Source organism: Canis aureus, chromosome 9, assembly GCF_053574225.1.
Source record: "Canis aureus isolate CA01 chromosome 9, VMU_Caureus_v.1.0, whole genome shotgun sequence".
Classification (NCBI taxonomy): Eukaryota; Metazoa; Chordata; class Mammalia; order Carnivora; family Canidae; genus Canis; species Canis aureus.
Genome location: NC_135619.1, coordinates 54,384,611 through 54,407,234, shown reverse-complemented (window position 1 = coordinate 54,407,234; position 22,624 = coordinate 54,384,611). Strand labels below are relative to the sequence as shown.

Below are 22,624 nucleotides of genomic sequence, written 5' to 3'. Positions count from 1 at the left end.
GGGAAACCTTGGAAGCCACTGAGCTGGTGAACTTTGATTTTATATAAATATAAATAAATAAATAAATTATATATATATTATTTATATATAATATATAATATATATTATTTATTTATGATTTTATATAAATATAAATAAATAAATATATTTATTATTTATATATATTATTTATTTATTTATTTATTTATTTATTTATTTATGCATGGCCAATACAGGGAGCTTCTCCAATCCAGATGAGGTGCTCTAGGCCTCTATGCTTCCAGGGACTGCCATGCATGGAAGTGACATTTTATTTTTTTAATTTATCATTTTTTCTTATTGAAGTATAGTTGACACACCATATTTCATTAGTTTCATGTGTATAATATAGTGATTTTATATATTATGCTTACCACAAGTGTAGCCACCATCTGGGAAATGATATTTATTTTTTAAAATATTTATTTATTTATTTGAGAGAGAGAGAGAGAAAGAGCATACGCAAGAGGAAAGGTAGAGAGGGGGGAGAAGCAGACTCCACACTGAGCACAGAGCCCCACTTGGGGTTTGATCCCGGGACCCTGGATCATGACCTGAGCGCAAGGTAGATGCTCCACTGACTAAGCCACCTAGGCACCCCAGAAATGACGTTTTAAAATTGCAAAATTCCACAGAGTGGGCACTAACAATGTATAGAATCATAAAAGGCCTAGGCTTTACAACATTTGTCTCAAATCCTTGCAGGAAAATATTTTCCCCATTTTGCTAATCAAGATCCTGAGGTAAGAGATTTAATTCACCTCTCAAGGTGTTGTGACTAACTGGGGGCAGAGTTGAGATTCCAACCCAATTGGCTCTGATCCAGGGACTGTGCTGTATCAGAAGATGGGGGTCCACTTAACCAGAACACCTCCATTATTCTGTGATTTGGTGCAACTGCTCAAGAAAATACTGAATCCAAAATAAATGCATTAATGACAAGTTAATTTCAGCCACTCATTATCAACATGCTTAGTATCATAAAGTCACGAACAGAATTGAGAGAAAAACCTCCAAGTTGTTGAGTATTTAGACTAGAGCTCATAGGGAGAAAAAGGCTGAAACTGATATTGATCCAATTGTCTACCCTGGGCCAAGGATGGGTTTAAATCTTCGCTCTACCACTTACTAGCTGGTAAAACCAGCTAGTTTTTATATAAAACCATTTCATTTAATTTTCACAATTTCTTCATGAAATTGGTATTTCTCTTATCCTTATTTACTGATTAGGACATCTATACTCAAAAGATTTAATTCTCCAAAGTCACACAGTTAAACAGTGTAAGCTTCCTCTACCAAGCTGTCTTTCCCTGGGCCAAAGGAAGAAATCACTGATAAGGAGTACCCATGGCAAGAGGCCCTGACTCCCTTTCCCATAGCTCCCATATATATCCCTCAAGACTGTGTCCAGCAGAGTTTTAATCATTTCAAAGTTAGATATCTTTTTCATCATCCTTACAGAATGGCTGTATCTTTCATAGAATTCCACATCTTTCAGTTAAGAAGGTTTTTCTTCATCAGCTGAAGCCTCAAGACTTTTCTCTTGATTCGAATCCAATGTTCCAACTCAGCCCTCCTGACATCAGCTGCTCCCACCCACATATCTCCCCATATGCTGATACCCAACCAACACCATCTGTAGGACCAAAGATTTTCTGGGTCTCTCTGCTCTGAATAAGAACCCTGACTCAAGAGTAAAGGAACTACAGGGCCATTAAAAAAGCTAATGTATGCTCTTTAGCCATTCTCTCTATTTTTCTTGCCCCTGAGCCACTTTGACACACTGCTGAGGACAAAGTATATGTACTGAGTGGTTAAAAGGAGATAAAGAAGGTGTGGGTCTGTGGATGCTACTGGCCCAGGAGAGAAAACACTGTCTGAAGGAACTATGCTATAAGTCATCACTTGAGAAGTTTCTAGTGAAGGATGTCATTGCCTTCTCTATGGTAAACTGAATTTCCTGAAATTTCTGAACTCACTAGTTCCCTACTTTCATTCCATCCCCATGCCAATTAGTCTAAGTTAATAAGTATAACCTGGGCACAGTGATTGCTCCAGGAATAAGCAGGCAATTTAGTAGAGTCAATAAAAGAAAAGCCCAGAATTCTTTTCTGATTACTCAGGAAAGGAGCTCTTATATCACCCTCTCCACCACCCAGCTGAGAAAAAAGCCAGGCAGATTGAGGTTTGGAGCTGCTGCATTAATCCTGTGATCATGAGGTGAGAGAAGAACAGGACTAAGGCGAAAGATGAGAACATGAAGCCTGGAAACATCACATGAGATTCTGCATCAAGCTGTAATTCAATCCAGAACAACCCCTAGATTTTCTCCTTATGGACTCCACTAAAATTCTCTTTTGGCTTAAAGCAGTTTTGGTTTTGTTTCCAGTCGCATATAATCAAAACAGTCCTGAAAATGTATAATAAGTAAAAAAATAGTCTCAGAGTACAATGTGTCCAGTGGAAATAGTAGATTGAAGTCTACCTTCCCAACAACCTCCCTCCATCTGTGTGCCATTTTATTGTCTTTTGGCCTCTTGACCAAAACTGGTTCTGGGAAAACCAAAAAGCCAGCCCAAATAATTTCAAATGTCTCTGCCTCCTCAGACTCTACCCTCCCCATCTCAGGTGTCAAATGTTTGAATGCTAAATTCATATCAAGATGTTAGGGATTTCTGTCCCTTCACAGGAATACCTAACTTTGATAAGAGAGAGAGGGTGAAATACAATTCAAAGGAAGCACAGAGGGCATTTAGGATGACGGTAAGTTACGACCAGTAAAGATGTTCAGGTGTGTGAACCTCCCTGACCACAGCTCTTTTCTCTCTGTTCTCATGTGTCTTGTATATATTAGCTCTGCCACTTTAGACTAGGTACTTAATAGCCATGTGTCCCAGTATCCTCACTGTAAAATAGGGAAAGGAGTGTCATAGAATTGTGATAATGCAATGACTTAGGCATGTAGAACACATAGAAAAGTGTCTGGCATAAAGTACTATGTATATCAGCTCCTATTCTCCTTATTCTTTGGATGGACATCACCATCCAGACTGTACAGTCCTGGGAAGTAGATGATCTGACTTCCTTTTCTTTGTATTTATAGCTACCAGCCCAGTGTCTGTCTCCAGAAGTATTTACTGAATGGCCCTTGGCAGGAGTGCTATAAAGAGATTCATGTATGTGTGTTTCATCCCAAAGTATTATGAATTGATCTCTAATAATGAAAGTTCAAGCCCTGAAGTAGGATTGCAGGAGAGATTCTCGGGCAAGTCATCCATCCTCACTTGGATAGTTTCTATTAATAATTGAGAAACAAACCAGTTGGGTGGTACAGCCATTTAGGATTAGCAGTCAGCCTGAGATGGAATCTCCAACCCACTTTATCAGAAACCCCCATCCTCAACCTGCCTTATGACTTTGGCTCAATGTGTTTCTTCATTCCTCCAGCATCCAGAGGGGAGACCCATCAGGAATTCTCTCCCCTTCCTGATTTGAGAACTGTCACACTCACAAGAATTTTCTGAGCAGATATTTGTCTTGTAGCATTTTAGAGTCAGCTCCTCCGAGAGACCTATAGGACAGGCTTATTCTTCAGTCCCTAGGCTGCCATCAAATCAGTAGAGAGCTGTGAGCTTTCAGCTAGGTGTTTCTGTCTTCAGGGGGAAAGAAGCTTGAGCATAGATACTTATAAAGGAAAATTTGTTGTAAGGTAAATGAGGGGAGGAAGGCATTTCAGATGCAGAGAGAGATTCACCACCACAGAAAGCATTTTCATGTTAAATCTCTCTTGCATGTGGATGCACTAGTCCCATGCAGTGTTAACAATTTCTTCTATTATTTTCTTGTCCTGACATATGCTTGGGAGATCAGAAGTGTAAACAGATAATTCAGCTGGGTAAGTAAATCACCTCTCTTCCCTGCCAAGCTGTTAAGCAGGCACTTCTAGCATTGCACAGGCTTAGATCAGGTTTCCCAGGGGCTGGCTAAATGAGGATGGTGAAATGAGATCTCAGAGGAGTAGGGAAGGGTATAGCATCTCCCCCCAGGATGTGGGAAGATTGGGATGGTCTTCACTGTGGAAACAAGCCCTTTGCCTGACATGTACTTCTTAAATATCTCCATAAAATGGAAATAGGTAAACTTAGAAACCTAGTAAGTTGGTGGCTAAAGGACCTAGGTTTTTCCCATTAATATTCCTAGAAATTCCTAGAAATATCAATCCATACCCATCTTACAAACAGGAGAGGTTTGGAAACTTAGGGCCTAAATAAATGTTTCACTAAATTTCATCTGCCTCATTATCTAATTCCTCATTTGTTCAATACCATTTATTGAGCATTTCTCTATGCCATGCACAGTAAAGCAGCAATTATTAGAGTCCAGGTGAGGAAACTGGAATACATGGCTGTTAAGTGCCTAAGGACAAGGGAGCATTGGAACACTGGAGATGACAGGATGGTATGAACTTAAGAGGAATTTAGATATAAAATCAATAGGACTTTGTTGACTGATGGTATGTGTAAAGGCAGCATAAAGAAGTTGAGCAGCAGAAATAAGAGTCAAAACCATGGAAGCTAGGATTATTCCCAAGTGTAACTGGGCATGGTATGGCATCACCCACAGAAGAACAGAGCATGGGTGAAGGAAAGTTCAAAGGATGATCGTAGTATGGAGCTCAAAGAGTCAATGCTTAGGATTCCCAATGCCCTCTGAATCCTGGCTGTAATTCTATCAACCATCAAGTCACTTCTCCACCCTTTTGCACCTGCTAAATCCAATTTTACTCAAACACAGGCAGAATTGGCCTTCCAAAGCATAACCCTGGGTTTATCTGCTAAAATAATAAGGCATGAATGTAAAATAATTATCCATACACTCTGAGGGAAGGTCTCTCCTGTTTGCCCAGCCACAGTTGTGTCCAATGAGGGAAAGTGGCTCAGAGCTATGCAGAAGCCTGAAATCCTGCTTCAAGGAGGGGGAGGGTATAAAAAGCAATGGGCAGATCCTTACATTAAAGCTAACATGGCAGGAGACAAGAGTAGACAGAAAGATCCAGTCCTTGGTGGCATTATCTGATCTTCTCAATTACATGAGCCAATTAACCTTCTTTACTGTTTAAGCCAATGGTGCTTCTTTGTCATCTGCTCATCTCTCAATGCCCACCTTAATTTCTACTGCCCCATGAGTCTTCCTTAACCAAACTTCCCAGTTCTTAAGTATGTCTCACAGAAAAGTCTTTTCTGAACATGCTTTTCCTTATAATGCATAGGTCATTGGAATAAGCCCATACTTTGAAGTAAACAGAATTTCAATTATGATTTATCTACTTACTAGGTGTGCAAGCAAGATGCTTAAAACATGAGTCTCAGTTTCCTTATTTATGAAATGGGATAAAGCCCTTTTTCCTCCCAAGAAAAGTAAGTGAAATAATGGAACACCACCTCTATGTGGGTAGCAGAGTAGATTTCCAGGGGAAAATGACCCCTGTGGTTAACTGCCAAGTGTGCTAAGAACTCTATATCCTACATATAGCAGACATTAAGTCAATATTTCCATGCAGCCTGAGTGAATAAATATGTCCCTCCCTCAGCTCCAGGTCAGAACCTGGGAATATTAGCTTAGCCAAGTCAACCCAGCATGTAAAGCATCTGTCCACAATCCTTTTGGCTCCCAGCCAGGCTCCCAGACCTGGCAGTTGCAGGAATTCATCAGCATACCCGGAATCCCCCTCCCTGTCTCCAGCACCCACTCCAGAGGCAATTCAAACTCTAGGCAGCCCATGCTTTATGTAAACTGCGGCCAGTGACAAACACACTGAGCCGAGGAGGAAGTGATCAGCAATAATAGAATATTTTAGTAGCCGAGAAAATAATAGAATATTTAATTAGGCAGGATGGGAAGGAAGACCATGCTCTTCCTGTTTCAGTTCAAATAGGGAGAAAAAAGTAAGCAAAGCATCCTGTGACTATAAAAGATCAGTCCAGCCTAAGGAATGAAGAAGGACCACCCGATTATCAGCTTTATCACCTTCTGAGGGGCAAAATGTTCAACCAGCCCTTCATGTTTAACTCAATCACTTGTGTTACTGTTACCTACCCTTTGCTAGTTTTTACCTCATGAGACTCTGAAAGAGCCGTGCCAGAGCATCTGTCTACTTTCCTCCTTGTTTGCAGTATCAGATATGAAGTTGGTAGAAGGCTAAAAAATGCTTAAATGAAAAAAATTATAGTTACTTTTGTATTTTAGTTATCTATAGGCCATATCATTGCAGAATACAGAAGATTGACCTTTGAATGAAGCCTACATTTTTATCTCTAATGATGCTAATTTGCATTGGGTCTGTATTATAGGCTGCCTGAAACTGTCTTGGAGCTAGGTGGTTAACAAATGAGAGAGAGAAAGAGAGAGAAAGAGAGAGAGAAATGGATGGATGGATTGATAGGCAGGAAGGCTCTATATTTGTGTGTCCCTGTCCAATGATTCCATTTGAGGACATTCTACTGTCAACAAAACTCGTATGTTCATAATTTACCCACCAATCAGCTTTAGCCTCTCCTATTACTCCATCTTGTTATTCTATGAAGCCAGCATATCAATCTGAGATCACCTAAAAAATAAAAATTAGTACATGTTGGTACTAATATTCAATCAACATGCTTGTACTGAGTATCCATCTGATCCATGCACTGAAATGTAGAAGGCATAGTGCCTCATTCTCTCAAGCCCATCACTACCATCCTAATAATTATCTCCAAGGTTATGTTAGGATTTCTACCAAACTCCTGAGCAGTAGAACATTGACTTTCCCCATTGTAATTTCTTATTCCCTAATTCCTATCCCTTGCCTGGACATTCCCTCACCCACAAGAAAGCCAACTCAGGTGCCTCTGGAAATTGGGAGGTTGCAGACAACATCTGGTGCACCAGGGGAATGTGTTTGTCTCAACCCGGCTCAAAATAGTATCTGACAAGCCTGAATCACACAAGTTCTGAAAAACTCACAAGAAATAACCTAAGAAATCTATAGCTGCCTCCTCCAATTTCACTCCCTGTCTGGCTGCTTATTGACTTCTGCAGCCTGTATTGACAACGTGCAACCCTGCTTCTGTCTGCCTGCTCCCATGCAGTGGTAAGTAAAGCAGAAAAAAAAAAAAAAGAAAGAAAGAAAAGAAAAAGAAAAAAGAAAAGAAAAAAAGAGAGAAGATCACAGTTGTAACTCATGCCAAAGACCCTGTTCTGGAGCCAGGCACCAGCCTACAGGCAAAATTTCTAAGACAAATGAGAGATTTATTAGGGAGAAAATGCCTGAATCCCCTTCTCTTCCTTTTGTTCATCCCCCAAGGGCCACATAGTTAATTTGGCTTCTTCAAACCTCTGCTCCACATTTAAGCTTCCAAATACCACTTCTGTACCAATAAAATATGTCCACTGTAAGGGAATGAGGTATAGCCCACCCCCACTACAGCTCACATACCTTTTTTTTTTTTTTCTAAAGGTGACCTGAAAGACTTACCTGCCAAGCTCGAGTTAATTTCACTGCAGAAATGGAAATGCAGGGTGCTTGCCTCTGGGAAAGCACAACCACAGGGTGCAGAAACAGCGAAGAGAGGGACCACCACATTCCCTAAGCCCTCCAGTCCTGTGTTTCTCCCGGAGCAATTGATAATCTCACTAACACCTACAAGAGTGTGCAGGAAGCTGCCTTCCTAACACCGCCCTCGGTGTTCGTGATTTTGCAACTCTCTCACCCTTCAAATCTTAGTGCAGCACTGGCAATTAGAAACCTGCACACATCTGGGGCCCAGGATAGGGTGTTTTGTGCATACATTGGGAGCTTCAGCCAGCAAAGGGGACTCTCAGCAGCCTGATCCTCTCTCAGGGGATTTATTTGAATCTGCCAAAACTATCTCCTTGCTCAGTGTGAATCACTGACTCAGGAAGTCACATGGACCCAAGATTCCCAGAATACGAGCTCTGTTCTGGGAAATACCGGGGGTATCTATTCTCCTATTAGCCACAACCTTTAAATAACTACTTTGATCAGAATGCATGACTAGAGAGGACATTATGAAGCTAAGTTGCTACTGCAGTGAGCAGAAAAGAAGAGCAAAAGCCAGCGTTCTTTCTACAGCAAACAGTTCCCTGGGGCCCTTTCCTCATATTGGCTGATTCACAGTTTCAAGACAGCGGCAAAAATTTGGAATACTCTGGGATAAATACAAGGGTCTTGAAAACCCCTTGTTCCAGACCTATGACATAGCTGTCCTAAATCCTTAACCTAATTCCAGGGTTAGCTGAGCCATCAAAGGATATTTTGGATTAAATCTCTCATTTCTTTGCTCCTACCTTAGATAAGAAGCAGAAATTATGGAGTAGGATGCTATATATGGATTTGCCATCTTGTGATGCTAACAAATACAGAGTCAGTTATCACCCAACCTGTCACAAGGAAAAAAGCATCATTTTTGTTACTTCTTATGAATAGTCTTAACAGTAATATTAATAATAGAAGCAGTTAGCTTTTATTATGTTTCAAATACCATTCACGTAACTTTTCATGCATTATCACATTCAATATCCCAAGAATTTTATGAGTTGTGTGTGACTGATATTCTCTGCATTTTAGAAATGAGGATACCTGGTATTGGAGATGCTAAGTAACCTTCCTGCCATCATATGATTCGGAGTGGCTACAGGATTGAAATCCAGACCCATCTAACTTCGGAACAAGTGACTTTAACTACTCTTCTACCACATTGAGTAGACACTCAGAGTGAATGCTAAATCATTTATATATTTCATATTTGAAATCTGTGACCGTACAAGTATAACTCACCTTCAAGTTACTCTTCTGCTATATAAAAAGAGTTTGTTAAAAAATATCATATGCTCATGACCTCCCAAAAAACAACCGAGTTTCTTAAAAGAGGAAACTCCTTTTAAGCACTTTGCACAGCACCTACTTGCTTATAATTCATGTAAATATAAGCTTCCTAAGAATTGTTACATATTTAATAAAATAGACCCACAAATCCACTTAATAAATCATTGTTCTGATATTGAATGTTCTTTAATGTGATTTTTAAAAAAATTCTTAGTAATCACTTATTCTGACTTTTCACTAACTTAGACTTTTCTTGTTATCAAATAATAAAAGTATGCTGGTAGACTTTCCTCAAAGATGTTAGCTTATTAATACTCATAATATCCTAAGGGCACATAGAAAGTACCATTTCCCTCATCTTATCAATATTCAGAAGACCATGCATAGACTCTATGCAGTAGCACATGGTACACAATGTGTGATGTATAATAAACTACGTGGTTCGGAACAGTTCATCATCCATTCAGTGATTCATCACTTACTATGTTCAGTAAGATTGAAACACCATTTTAAAGAGTATAATAATTCACTCTTTAAAGTTGTGTGACTTTGGAATCTAGCAAAACTGGGATCAAATCCAGGTTCTGCAATTTACTAGTGTGTTTGATCCGTTCCAGGAATTAAAAATTACCAAAACCAGTTACTTATAAACTAATAACTATGTTCCTCTGTCAGGTATTGCCTTTTAGACTGTGCTGATTATTTCAGCAGATTATATCAAAGAGTGAAGCATAAGTTATAGATTTAACCATCATGTGGACCAGTTAGCTTCATACAAGTTAGAAAGTGGTTCATTGCCAGACACTGGCTATTTGTACAAGACATATAACATTTGTCTTTGATTAGAAAAATTTGAGGGAGGGTTCTGTGGGGAAGAATATCTCCACTTTGAAGACAGAGACCAACATTTATATACTAAGTCCATAATTTAGGAAAACATGAGGTTTAGTTAAATAAGGCATCTGTCCAGGGGAAGAATAGATGAAGTGCCTTCATGACCCTTTATTAGTTCACTGGAATCCAGGCCCTTTGAGGATTCTTAGGTCCATGTATTTTTGTAGCACATTTCCAGTGTCTCAAATTCCCATGAAAAAAACCTAAATACTTGAGGGTAGGCAATATATCTATAAAAGATTCCCATAAAGCTCAAGAAGGGAAACTGCTGCCTGTTGGAAGAGTAGAGTGGGGAAAGGGATATTAAATCATAAAAATACAAGCAGTAGAAATACCATCAGATAAAGGATGACAACTTGAACTTTCATTAGAGGTTACTGAAATTTTCAAAGTTTATCTTTCTACCTTTTATCTATTGCATTAGGAATGGAATGGTTGCGGGGCGGGGGGGTGAGGGTGGATAACTACTACTTCCTGGCTCCAAAGTCAACTCATAATGGGAGACTGCTATATTTTTCCTATCTGAGAGACATTCTCTTAAAGGAAAAAAAAGTCTTTTTCTACCACGGCTTCATTATCCTCTTTCAATACTCCTAACAGAACAAGGTAAAATATTTTGCAGTTATTTCTCTGCAAATACTCAAAACTGAAAGACAAGGAAAATAATGGAACTCAGAATAGCCAATTATTTATTTTTTTCTTCCCCTTATACCTTAAAAGTAAATAACAATGAATACAGTATAGATTAAAGGTCCTAGAAAATTGCACTTAGTTTTAATAATTTTAGTTTCCCTTTTAAACTGTTAGCATCTTAAGAGAAGGGCCTCTATTCATCTTTGCATTTTTTCCCCAAAAACTTGTTCTACTGTTCCAAAAACAGGGCAATTCAATGGCTAGAGGTAGCACTGACACAAGCAATGAAAACCATGAGAGTGCTGTGGAGTTTCCAAGAATCTAGTCAGATTAGAGGATGTCTCTACAGTGATAGCAAATACAAATTATTGTCAAAAATAGCCAATGAATAGCTAGTTATTAAGGCCCAGCTAAGCATGGATTTACAGGGCAGCATCTAAAAGTTTGAGAGGACTGGTCAGAGCAGTTGAAGCCTGGTACTAAAATAAATGAAAACAGAAGAGTTAAGGCCATTAGAAATAGTAAGACAGAGAGATGGAAAATTCTTTTCCACTAAACCAGAAAACATTAGGGAGAGTCCAGTACCTTGGACAGCTCCCGAGAGCTGAGTCCTTAAGTCTGTCTATAATTAACCATCAAATGATCCATGAGTTATCATACATTTGTCAAGTGTTTTGGTATTTTCAAGACAAATGTACAGACTTCCATTTCAGGGAAGCAGGCATACACTTTCCTATTCCTTCTATTAAGTATGACTAAAACCCCTAGACATTAAATAGAAAATAAACATAAAAGGACTCCAACAAGTGGAAAGAAGGTAGACTGATTAGGGACCTTGGGACCTAGAGGACAACATAGTAGTAAATTCCCTGAGTTTTCTTTTTTATCTCAGACTACATGCTGGAGAAACTAGATATGGAAACACCATAGGGTGCAAATGAAAAAAAAAAAAAAAGAGTCATCAAAAGCCTGCTATCTCTAACCAAACAATCAGGGAAGGTCTAGGAAGGCAGAAAAATTTTACAAAGTAATCACTGTATCCCAGCCAAACACCACAAAAAAAGTATTATCCCACCCCTACCCAGCCCAGCAAAGATCAAGTGGGAAACCTAAACTTCCATCCTTGCCAGGCTGTAATGAGGCATCTTAACTTTCTCACCTGTGTGGTGTGTAGGCCAAGTGGCAGCAAGGACTTTCATCTCTGCCAAGTAATAACAGCCCCCACCCCCTGCACTTGCAGGGTGTCAATTGAGAACACATGTGGAGCCTGGATTTTTTATTCCCATCTGGTAGTAACAAGGCACCACCTTCCACCCCCTCTGGGTTTGTATCAGAGGAGGCCTTTCATCACCCCCTAGAGGTAATGAAGAAACTCCTCCACTACCATCATGGTATTTGTGGAGTCCACTTGGGGAGCAGTAACAAGGCATGCCTACTACTCCCAGCCAGGGAGGTATCAGTGGAGGCCTAGTTAGGTCTCCAAACTCTGTAGAGGAATAACAAGCTCCGTCCTTAGGAATTAATGGCAAATAGGGAACATAAGATTTCTACAAGGACCAGGAAATAGGGGGATAGCTACCTCCCTTTCCCTGACAGTAATGTAAGCCAAAGCCAGGTAAAACAAAAAGTCTGAATAAGACCCAGAGTCTCACACTAATCAAAATGTTCAGATTTCAACTAAAGATCACAAGTCATAGCAAGAACCAAAATGATCTCAACCTGAATGAAAAGAGACATTCAATAGATGCCAACAGAAAGATGACAGAGATATTAGAATTCTGTGACAAAGATATTAAAATAGCCATCATTAAAGTGTTTTAATGAGCAATAATGAACATACTTGAAACAAATGAAACAACAGTCTCGGCAAAGAGATAAAAGTATCAGTAAATAGTATAAATAAGAACAAAATGAAAAAGAGAACAAAATGGATATTTTAGCTTTGAAAAACACAATAACCAAAATTTAAAACTCAATGGAATGGCACAATAGCAGAATGAAGGACACAGAGGGGGAAATTTGGTGAATTGGAAGATAGAACAGGAGAAATTATCTAATCTGAACAACAAAGAGAAAATATGTAGAAAAAATAAATAGAGCCATAAGTACCTGTGGACTATAACAAAAGATTTTATATTTATGCCATTGAAATCCCAGAAGGAGAGAAAAAAGGAGGTGTGGCTAAAAAAGTACTCAAAGAAATAATTGCTTAAAACTTCCCAAACTGGTAGGAGATATCAACGTACAGGCTCAAGAACATAACTGGACTGAGAGTAGATTAAATCTTAAAAAAAAATCCATACCATGACATATACAATAGATTGTGTCCCCCCAAAATTCCTATGTTGAAGTCTCAATCCCCAATATATGACTGTATTTAGAGATAATGCTTTTAGGAGGTAACTAAGATTAAATTAGGTTATAATTCCATAGGATTAGTGGCCTTATAGGAAGAAGAAGAGGTCTCTCTCTATCTCTCTTTTCCATCTGAGCACACAGGAAGAAGGTGGCCATCTGGTAAGAGAGCTCTTACCAGAACCCAACCATCCTGACATCCTGATCTCAGATTTCCAGGCTCCAGAGCCACGAGAAACTTAGTTTCTGTTGCTTAAGCCACCCATTCTATGGTGTTTTGCTATGGCAGCCCAAGCTAAGACATCATAGCAAAATTCTAAAATTAAAGAAAGAAAAATAAATCTTGAAAACAGTTGAAGAATGGCACCATACCAATACTAGAAAAATCACTTAAAGGACAGCGTATTTCTCATCAGAAACCACACAGACCAGAGGAAGTGGCACAACATTTTTCAAATATTGAAAAAGAAAACAGCCATCAGTCTAGAATCAGCCTTTCTTCAAGACTTTATTTTTAAGTAATCTTTACACCCAGCATGGGGCTCAAACTCACTACCCTGAGATCAAGAGTCACATGCTTTACCAACTAAGCCAGCCAGATGCCCCAACCTGGAATCTTTAGTGAAAATGTCCTTCAGGAATTAGGGGGGAAGAACAGAGAGAATAAACAGAAAAAATAAAATAAAATGGTAAACCCAAGACTGAACATATACATAATGACATTAAATATATAAGGTCTAAATATATGAAATAAAAGGAAAAACATGACTGGATAGATTAAAAACATGACTTAACTAAATGCTGTCTATAGGAAATTCACTTTCAATAAAATGATAAAGACAGGCTGAAAGTAAAATGATGGAAAAGCATGTATCATGCAAACATTAATCAAAAGAAAGCAAGAGTGGCTTTATAAATATCAAATAAATTAGACTTCAGAGCAAAAAAAATACCATGTACAAAGACTATTATATAATGAGAAAAGGATCAGTCCCCAAGACACAATTCTAAGTGTGAGTGCACCAAACAACAGAGCTGCAAAATATATGAGGCAAAAACTATTAAAAATGATCAATCCAGGGCAGCCTGGGTGGCTCAGTGGTTTAGCTCTGCCTTCAGCCCAGGGCGTGATCCTGGAGACCCAGGATGGAGTTCCACGTCGGGCTCCCTGCATGGAGCCTGCTTTTCCCTCTGCCTGTGTCTCTGCCTCTTTCTCTCTCTGTCTCTAGTGAATAAATAAATAAAATCTTTAAAAAAATTATCAATCCAATTACAGCTGGAAACCACAACCCCTCTCTCAATAATGGATAGAACAAGTAGCTAGAAAATCACAAGTTTATAGAGTTCAACAGCACCATCAATCAACCATATCTAATCGACATTTATAGAACACCCAATAACAACAGAATACACATTATTTTCAAGTATCCACTAATATATACCAAAATAGCCCACATTCTGGGCTATAAAGCAAACCTCAACAAAAAGTACTAAAATCATAGAGTACATTCATCAACCAAAATGGAATCTAACAGAAAAATAATGGAAAATCCTCCAAAGAATTGTAAACTAAACACGTCTAAATAATACATAAGTCGAAAAAGAATACCTTAAACTGAAGGAAAATAAAAATAGAACATATCAAAATTTTTGACAGAGCTAAAGCAGTGCCAAAAGGGAAATTTATAGCACTAACCGCTTATACAAAAAAAGAAAGAAAGAAAGAAAGAAAGAAAGAAAGAAAGAAAGAAAGAAAGAAAGAAAAAGTTAGTTCACATCTTAAGAACCTAAAAAAAAGAACAAAATAATTTCAAAGCAAGGAGGAGAAAGAAAGACAAGAGTAACAATTAATAAAAATTACAGAGGCAGCCTGGGTGGCTCAGTGGTTTTGCGCTGCCTTCAGCCCAGGGCGTGATCCTAGAGACCAGGGATAGAGTCCCACATCGAGTTCCCTGCATGGAGCCTGCTTCTCCCTCTGCCTGTGTCTCTGCCTCTCTCTCTCTCTCTGCGTGTCTCTCATGAATAAATAAATAAAATATTTAAAGAAATTAAACAGAAAAACAATGTAGAAAATCAATGAAACAAAGAGATGTTTCCTAGAAAAGATCAATAAAATTAGAAAAAATCTCTTACCAAGACTGGCAAAAAGAAAAAAAGAGAAGACATAAACTATCAATCAGGAATGAAACAAAATATCTCTACAGACCTTGTAGACATCAAACAATAAAGGAATATGGAAAACAATTCTACATACATAAATTTGGCAATCACAAATCACCCAGTATGAAGATAATTTGAATAGTCACTTAACTATTAAGGAAAATAAATTAATAATTAAAATACTTTCCAAAATGAAACCTCCAGCCTCAGATGGTTGCACTAGAGAATTCTATCAAAAATTTAAAGAATTAGCACTAATTTTATAGAATACCTTCCTGAAACAGAAGGAACACTGCAATTCATTTTATGAAGTTAACATTATTCTGATACCAAAATGAAATTAAGAAAGTACAAAAAAAGGAATACAACAGATCAATAACCTTCATGAACACAGACACAAAAATCCTTAACAAAATATTAGCAAATGGAATTTAGCCATATATGCAAAGATCTATACACCATGACCAACTGGGATTTATTCCAAGGAGTCAAGATTAATTCAATATTCAAAAATGTATCAGTATAATCTACCAACACAGTTCCTAGACTAACAAAGAAAAAGCCACATAATCTTATCAATCAATGCAGAAAAAGTATTTGACAAAATTTAAAACTATTTCATGATTTTTAAAATAACTCTCAGAAAAATTAGAATAAAGAAAAACTTCCTTCTCTTGATAGAGAACATCTATAAAAACCCTATAGCTAATAATGGTAGATGACTGAATGCTTTCCCCTTAAGACCAAGAACAAGGCAAAGATGTTCTTATTTAACATGGTATTGAAAATTCTTGCCAAGTTAAAATAAGGTGAAGAAAATAAAAAGAAAATGAATACAGAATTGGAGGAAGAAATAAAACTATGCTAATTGCAGATGACATGATTCTCTATAGAAAATCCCAAGGAATACACACACACACACACACATATATCCCTGGAACTAATATGTGAGTTCACACAAGATAAATATACAAAAATCTATTGTATTTCTATATATTAACAATAAAGATGTGGACACCAAAATTAAAAAGACAATGTTATTATACAATGGGAAAAAGACATTCTTTTCAATAAATAGTACTGGGAAAACTGGACATCTACATGTAAAAGAATGAAACTGGACCACTCTCTAATTCTAAACCAAAAAAATAAACTCAAAGTTTATAAAAATCCTAGAAGAGAGCCCAGGCAGTAATTTTTCTGACATCGGCCATAGCAACATTTTTCTAGATATGTCTCCTCAGGCAAGGGAAACAAAAGCAAAAATAAACTATTGGGACTATATCAAAATAAAAGCTTGCACAGTGAAGGAAACCATCAACAAAACAAAGAGGCAATCTACCAAAGAGAAGAACATATTTGCAAATGTTATATCCAAAAAGGTATTAATATCCAAGACATCTAAAGAACTTATTCAACTCAACACCAAAACAACAAATAGTCTGATTGACAAATGGGCAGAGGACCGAAATAGACATTTTTTTCAAAGAAAATATACAGATGGCCAATAGATATATGAAAAGTTGCTCAATATCATTCATCATCGGGGAAATACAAATTAAAACCACAATGAGATATTACCTTAGAGCAATAGAATGGGAAAAATCAAAATGACAAGAAATAGTAAGTGTTGGCAAGGATGTGGAGAAAAAAGAACCCTCCTGGGAAACGAACTAGGGGTGGTAGAAGGGGAGGAGGGGGGGTGGGAGTGAATGGGTGATGGGCACTGGGGGTTATTCTGTATGTTAGTAAATTGAACACCAATAAAAAATAAATTAAAAAAAAAAGAACCCTCATACACTGTTGGAGGAAATGTAAATCAGTATAGCCACTGTGGAAAACAGTATAGAGGTTCCTCAAAAAATTAAAAATAGAAATATCAAATGAACCAATAATTCCACTACTGGGTAGTTTACCCCAAGAAAATGAAAACATTAATTGAAAAAGATATTATACACTCCCAAGTTTATTGCAGCACTATTTATAATAACCAAGATATAGAAGCAACCTAAATGTCCATCAATAGACAATGGTTAAGGAAGATGTGGTGTGTGTGTGTGTGTGTGTGTGTGTGTGTGTGTATACAATGGAATATTATGTAGCCATTTAAAAAGGATGAGGTCATGCCACTTGAGACAACATGAATGGACATACGGGGTATTATGCTAAGTGAAATAAGTCAGACTGAGAAAGACAAATGCCATATGATTCCACTCATAAATGGAACTTTTAAAAATCCCAAATGAATAAACAAACGAAAATCAGAATCAGACTTATAGATGCAGAGAACAAACTAATGGTTGCCAGAAGGGAGGGGGAGAAGGGGCTGGGCAAAATAGGTAAAGGGGAAAAAGAGAGATATAGGCTTCCAGTTATAGAATTGATAAGTCACATGAATAAAAGGCACTACATAAGAAATACAGTCAACAATACTGAAATAGTGATAAAATGGGATAGATGATAGCTATATTTGCAGTGAACATAGCATAATATATAAATTTGTCAAATTACTAAGTTGTACAACTGAAACTAATGTAACATTGTGTGTCAACTACACACAAATAAAAAAATACCATTTACAATTGCTCAAAAAAATAAGTACTTACCTATGAATCTAATAGGACTTAAATACAAAAAACTATACAATATTAAAGAAAAAAATCAAAAAGTTCCTAGTAAGTAGACATATAATATTTGTAAATTGGAAAACCTGACATAGTAAAGATTTTAATTCTCTTCAATTGATATACGGATTTAATATGACTTCTGTCCAAATCCTAGCAAGATTTTTTTGTAGATATAACCAAGATTATTTTAAAGTTTATATGGAAATGAAAAGGAGCTAGAATAGCTAAAAGAATATTGAAAAAAAGTGAAGTGGGAGGAATTAATCTATCCAATTTCAAAACTTATATAGCTACTATAATCAAGTGTATGGTATTGGTGGAGGAATCGACATATAGACCAATGGAACAGAATAGAGAACCCATAAATAGACCTACACAAATATGTTCAACCAATTTTTTACCAAGATGCAAAAGCAATTCAAAGTAGGAAAAATAGTCTTTTCAACAAATGGAGCTAAAACAATTATACATCCATATGTTAAGGCAAAAACTGAACCTTGACTTAAGTCTCATACTCTATATAAAAATTATCTCAAAATGGATTATAGACTTAAAAGTATAATGTAAAAGTATAGCAATTTTTAGCAAAAAAAAACATAAGAGAAAAATCTTCAGAATATAGGGCTCTGCAAATAGTTTAGACTTAGACACCAAAGGCACAACTTGTAAAAGGAAAACTTGATAAATTGGTCTTCATCAAAATTATAAATTCTTGCTCTGTAAAAGACCACAGATAGAGGATGAAAAGACAAACTAGAGAGGGAGAAAATATTTGCAAACTATATATCTAACAAAGAACTAGTATCTAGAATATGTAAAGAAATCTCAAAACTCAATAGTAAAAGAAAATCCATTTGGAAAAACAGACTAAAGATCTGAAGAAATATTTCATCAAGGAGGATATACAAATAATTAAGCATTTGAAAAGATGTTCAACATCATTAGCGATTAGGGAAATGCAAATTAAAACAACAATGAGATATTACTACACATCTATCAGAATGGCTAAATTAAAAAATAGTGACAACATCATGCCAACAAAGATGTAAAGAAAATGGAGATGTAAAACCACTCAGCTTTGGAAAACACTTTGGCTCTTTCATAAAAACCTAAATATGTAACTACCTAGCAATTGTACTACTGAGTATTATTCCAGCAAAGTGAAAATGTGTATTCACATAAAAGTCTGTACTTTTTATAGCAGCTTTTGGAAATGATCCAGATATCCTTCAATAGGTAAATGGTTAAATAAACTGTGGTATATATTTTGCTGAGTGGATAAAGCTAATCCCAAAACTTGCATGATATATTTTCCTATTTAGCATTCTTGAAATGGCAATATTATACAAATAGAAAACAGATTAGTTCTGCATTAGAGATTAGTTGCCAGGGTTTAAGTGGGGGTGGAGTTGTGGGATTTTGACTATGTAAGGGTAACCTGAAGAATCCCTTTGGTGATGGAAATATTCTGTGACTTGACTACTATCAATGTCAACATCCTGGCTGTAATATTGAAGAATAGTTTTGCAAGATGTTGCCATAGGGAGTAACTATGCAAAGGTAATCAGGATCTCTGTATTATTTCCTACAATTGCATGGAAATATACAATCATCTCAAAATAATACGTTTACTTTTTAAAAAGTGTGAGAAAAAGTTCACATTTATTCTCTGATTAATTTACTGGTTGGGTCTTTTTCCTGTCACTCTCTGGATGAAAAATAAGTCTTGTTCCTGTTTACAAGGCATAATCATTGAAGAATGGTCTTCTTTTTCCTAGTAGATTAGTAAAAATTTTAGAATTGAGAAGCAGAACTTCTCTCTTCTGATTCACTGCCATGCCTTTGATTCTTAAAAATAATACTAATTGAATCTCCCTTTTCCTCCCTCTACAATACTCTAGGAATTATAATTATTTTTTCAGTAAATAAAAGTGCTTTAATATTTAGCTTCACTCTTTCCAAATGTGAATCATCCCTCCCCTTCTTAGTTCAAACCTGGGTTATCATATTTAGCAAAATATTCTTTTATCCTAGGGGTGCCTGGGTGGTTCAGTTGGTTAAGTGACAGACTTCAGCTCAGGTCATGATCTCAGGGTCCTGAGATGAAGCCCCCACATTGGGGTCCCTGCTCAGCGGCATGTCTGCTTATCCCTCTGCCCCACCCCTGCTGTGCTCACTCTCTCTAATAAGTAAATAAAACCTTTTTAAAAAACATTCTTTTATCCTCTGTGATGCACTTCTGGTCTGGAGGAGAGAGTACACAAAGTATGCCCAACAAACTCTCAAAGAGGTACTGGCATTAAACACTTATTAGATTTCTCTAGATTCAAGGTCTTGGGCAATTCACTAATGGAGATGACTGCTTTTTTCCAGATTTATCCTTGTTTGTAAAATAACAAGACTACAGGAGATAATAATAATAGACAATCCAAAATAATACAAGAGATGATGATGATGATGATGATGATGACAACAACAAATGATAACAACAACAAATAATAGAGAACATTTTCTGAGCACTTATGTGTGGAGCATCACATTAAGTGATTTATATCATGTCACTTAATCTTCACCACATTTCAAAATGGTAGATGCTATTATCATCCTCATTTGACAGGCTCATTAAGGCATAGAGAGTTGAATTAACCTTCCCAAGGACATAACCAGGATGGATGGAATAGCATAGATTCACATCTAGACCCTCTGACCCTAAAGCCTACAGTCTTAGCTACAACTCTAGAGTTTAAGCTTCTTCCAAACTCTATAATTCCTTCTGTTAGAGATATCATGGGATGGAATTTCTACACTGGGTAGGAGGTTAGTCTCTACGAGCTCTTACCTACTCTTAGGGTTTCTGATCTCTGACAAAGTGTGCATGCATCACAATAATAGCCAATGGCAGAAGTAAGAGTACATGCATATCATTGAGTACAGATACTCAACCATGCCAAACCTCATAACTGTTATATACCCACAGTGGAGCCCTGGATACCTAAACCATGCCCAGTCTCTCCTACATATTTTGACATATTTGTTATCCAATGACTTTTTCTAAGACCAAATTTCTCTTGAAAGATTGTCATCAAACCACATTTCTTGTTATTGGGTCTTTGTAACACTCTTGTTCTTATTCCTGTTCTATTGGTCTCTCTTTTCCTCTTTGTTTACATTCACTCTTTTCTCTCTCTTTGCTTCCCTATCTACTCAATTTCTGCCTTTTGGTAATCCTTGCACAGAATAAAGAAAAGAAATTTATAATTATTATAATATATAATTTATAATTCTGATGAAGACCAATTTATCATTCCTCTTTAGGTTGGAGAAATCACACCCCATCTTTACATTCCAAGAAGATGAAAAATAATACTCAAAAAATTACTTTTAGTCTTGGTTCTTGTGCAAATATTTATTTTTGCATCAACATGAGCCAATATATTTTTTCTTTACATCACTCTGAGACATACCACCTTTAAAAAAAAATCCTTTTCTTTTTTACTTTCTTTCTTTTTGTGTGTATGTGTGTGTATGTAGACATACGCATACTCAAATGTGCATGTGCACACAGAACTTTTTAGGTGCTTCTGTCAGCCTCTCGTGGAACTCTGACCAGTTACAACAATCTTTCATAGCATGCTGCTAAGTGCATAAAAGCCCATTCCAGACCACACAAAGAGAAGGCTGGCACTTCCCACTGAGATAAGCCAGAGTTTCAAAACTGTCATAAAAATAAACAACCAAACAGAGGCTTGTGTATTGTGTCCTGGTGGAGATATTGCTATTCAATTTTAAAAATACATAGAGAGCCCACTTTGATACTCCTTAAGCACTCCATGAACAACACATGGCCCACACAGGTCACAGAGAAGGGTCATGCAGGATCATTTCATTACACTCATGCATCTGAAGAACTGTCCATCTAAGTGACTCTTGCTGCCTTTCATGAGCTCATATCTCTTGTTCCTCCCATCAAACACCTCCAACCCTCCCACCTTGGGCCCTCAGCTAATCCAGACATATAATCAACTTCTGCATGCCTGGGCAAATGGAGAGGGACAGTGATGAGCTCATTAGAGCAAGGGATTATCTAAAATACTTCACCAGCTATGAAATGATCTTTCAAGCAGTTGATCTACATGGCAGTGTTTGTTTTGTTAGATTAGCATTGGATATTGATACCCCCTAAAGAAGTGTCCTGGGTTGTAGAGAGAAGTCAGACTGGGAAGAAATGCTCTGTCGATATGGCATTACATATAACTAATGAGAAGACTAACTGCAGACAGCAGAAATTCAGCTCTATCTTGATTTCACCTTACTAAAAAAGCAAAAGCAGAGCAAAAAGCAAAAGTCCTACTTGGAACCTGTGATATGTCCTAAGAAGTAGGGTCCTGTGACATAGTTTTCCTATCCACTTGAATTCATATCCCAAGATAGACCAGGAGCCAGAAAACTTCCTGTGAAGGGTCAGACAGTAAATATTTTAGGTGGCTTTGTGTTTCAAGCAATCTCTGTCACAATTATTGAACTTTGCCATTATAGGATGGGATACAATAGACAATATGTACACAAATTAGTGGGGCTGTGTTCAAGTAAAACTTCAACAAAAAACAGGTGGTGGGCTACTTTAGGATTAGTTTAAGAACCCTTGCTCTAGATGTTCATTGGCAAAGTCCCATGAGCCCTTACATTTTTTAAAGAGTATATATAAAAATAAAGAATAATAAAGGAGTATTTGCTCTGCTGGGTATTAGTCTTTAGTCTGTACTATAAACAACTAAAACAGGATAAAACTGGCACAAGTATTGTTGAAAGATTAATTGAGCACAATAGAAAGCCTCATATGTATAAGAACTTGAAAAAAATTGAAAAACAAAATAAATAATTCAGTTTAGTACTTTATGCCAAAAACAAATTTCAAAAGGTTAAAAAGAAAGTTAAGAAACAATAAGAAAATGCAAATAAATATTTACCTAGCCTTTGGGGAAAGTTTTCCTGAATACAGAAAAAGCAACTGGAGAAATTATAAAAGGAAAAAATATCAATAGTTTTTGCCACA

At 36.9% G+C, this 22,624-nt stretch overlaps 1 protein-coding gene across 20 annotated transcripts in view; it reads right to left on the bottom strand.

Moving 5' to 3' along the window:
* Positions 1-22,624, bottom strand: part of NRXN3 (neurexin 3) — a 1,534,711-nt gene that overhangs the window by 1,306,309 nt on the left and 205,778 nt on the right. Inside the window, exon 1 of one of the 20 annotated variants that reach the window (XM_077910211.1) lies at positions 7,532-7,698. The exons of the other annotated variants lie outside the window; for them this stretch is intronic. The gene's annotated coding sequence lies outside the window, so the exon portion shown is untranslated. Of the gene's footprint in view, positions 1-7,531; positions 7,699-22,624 lie in introns of those variants that run through there. 20 annotated transcript variants of the gene reach the window in all.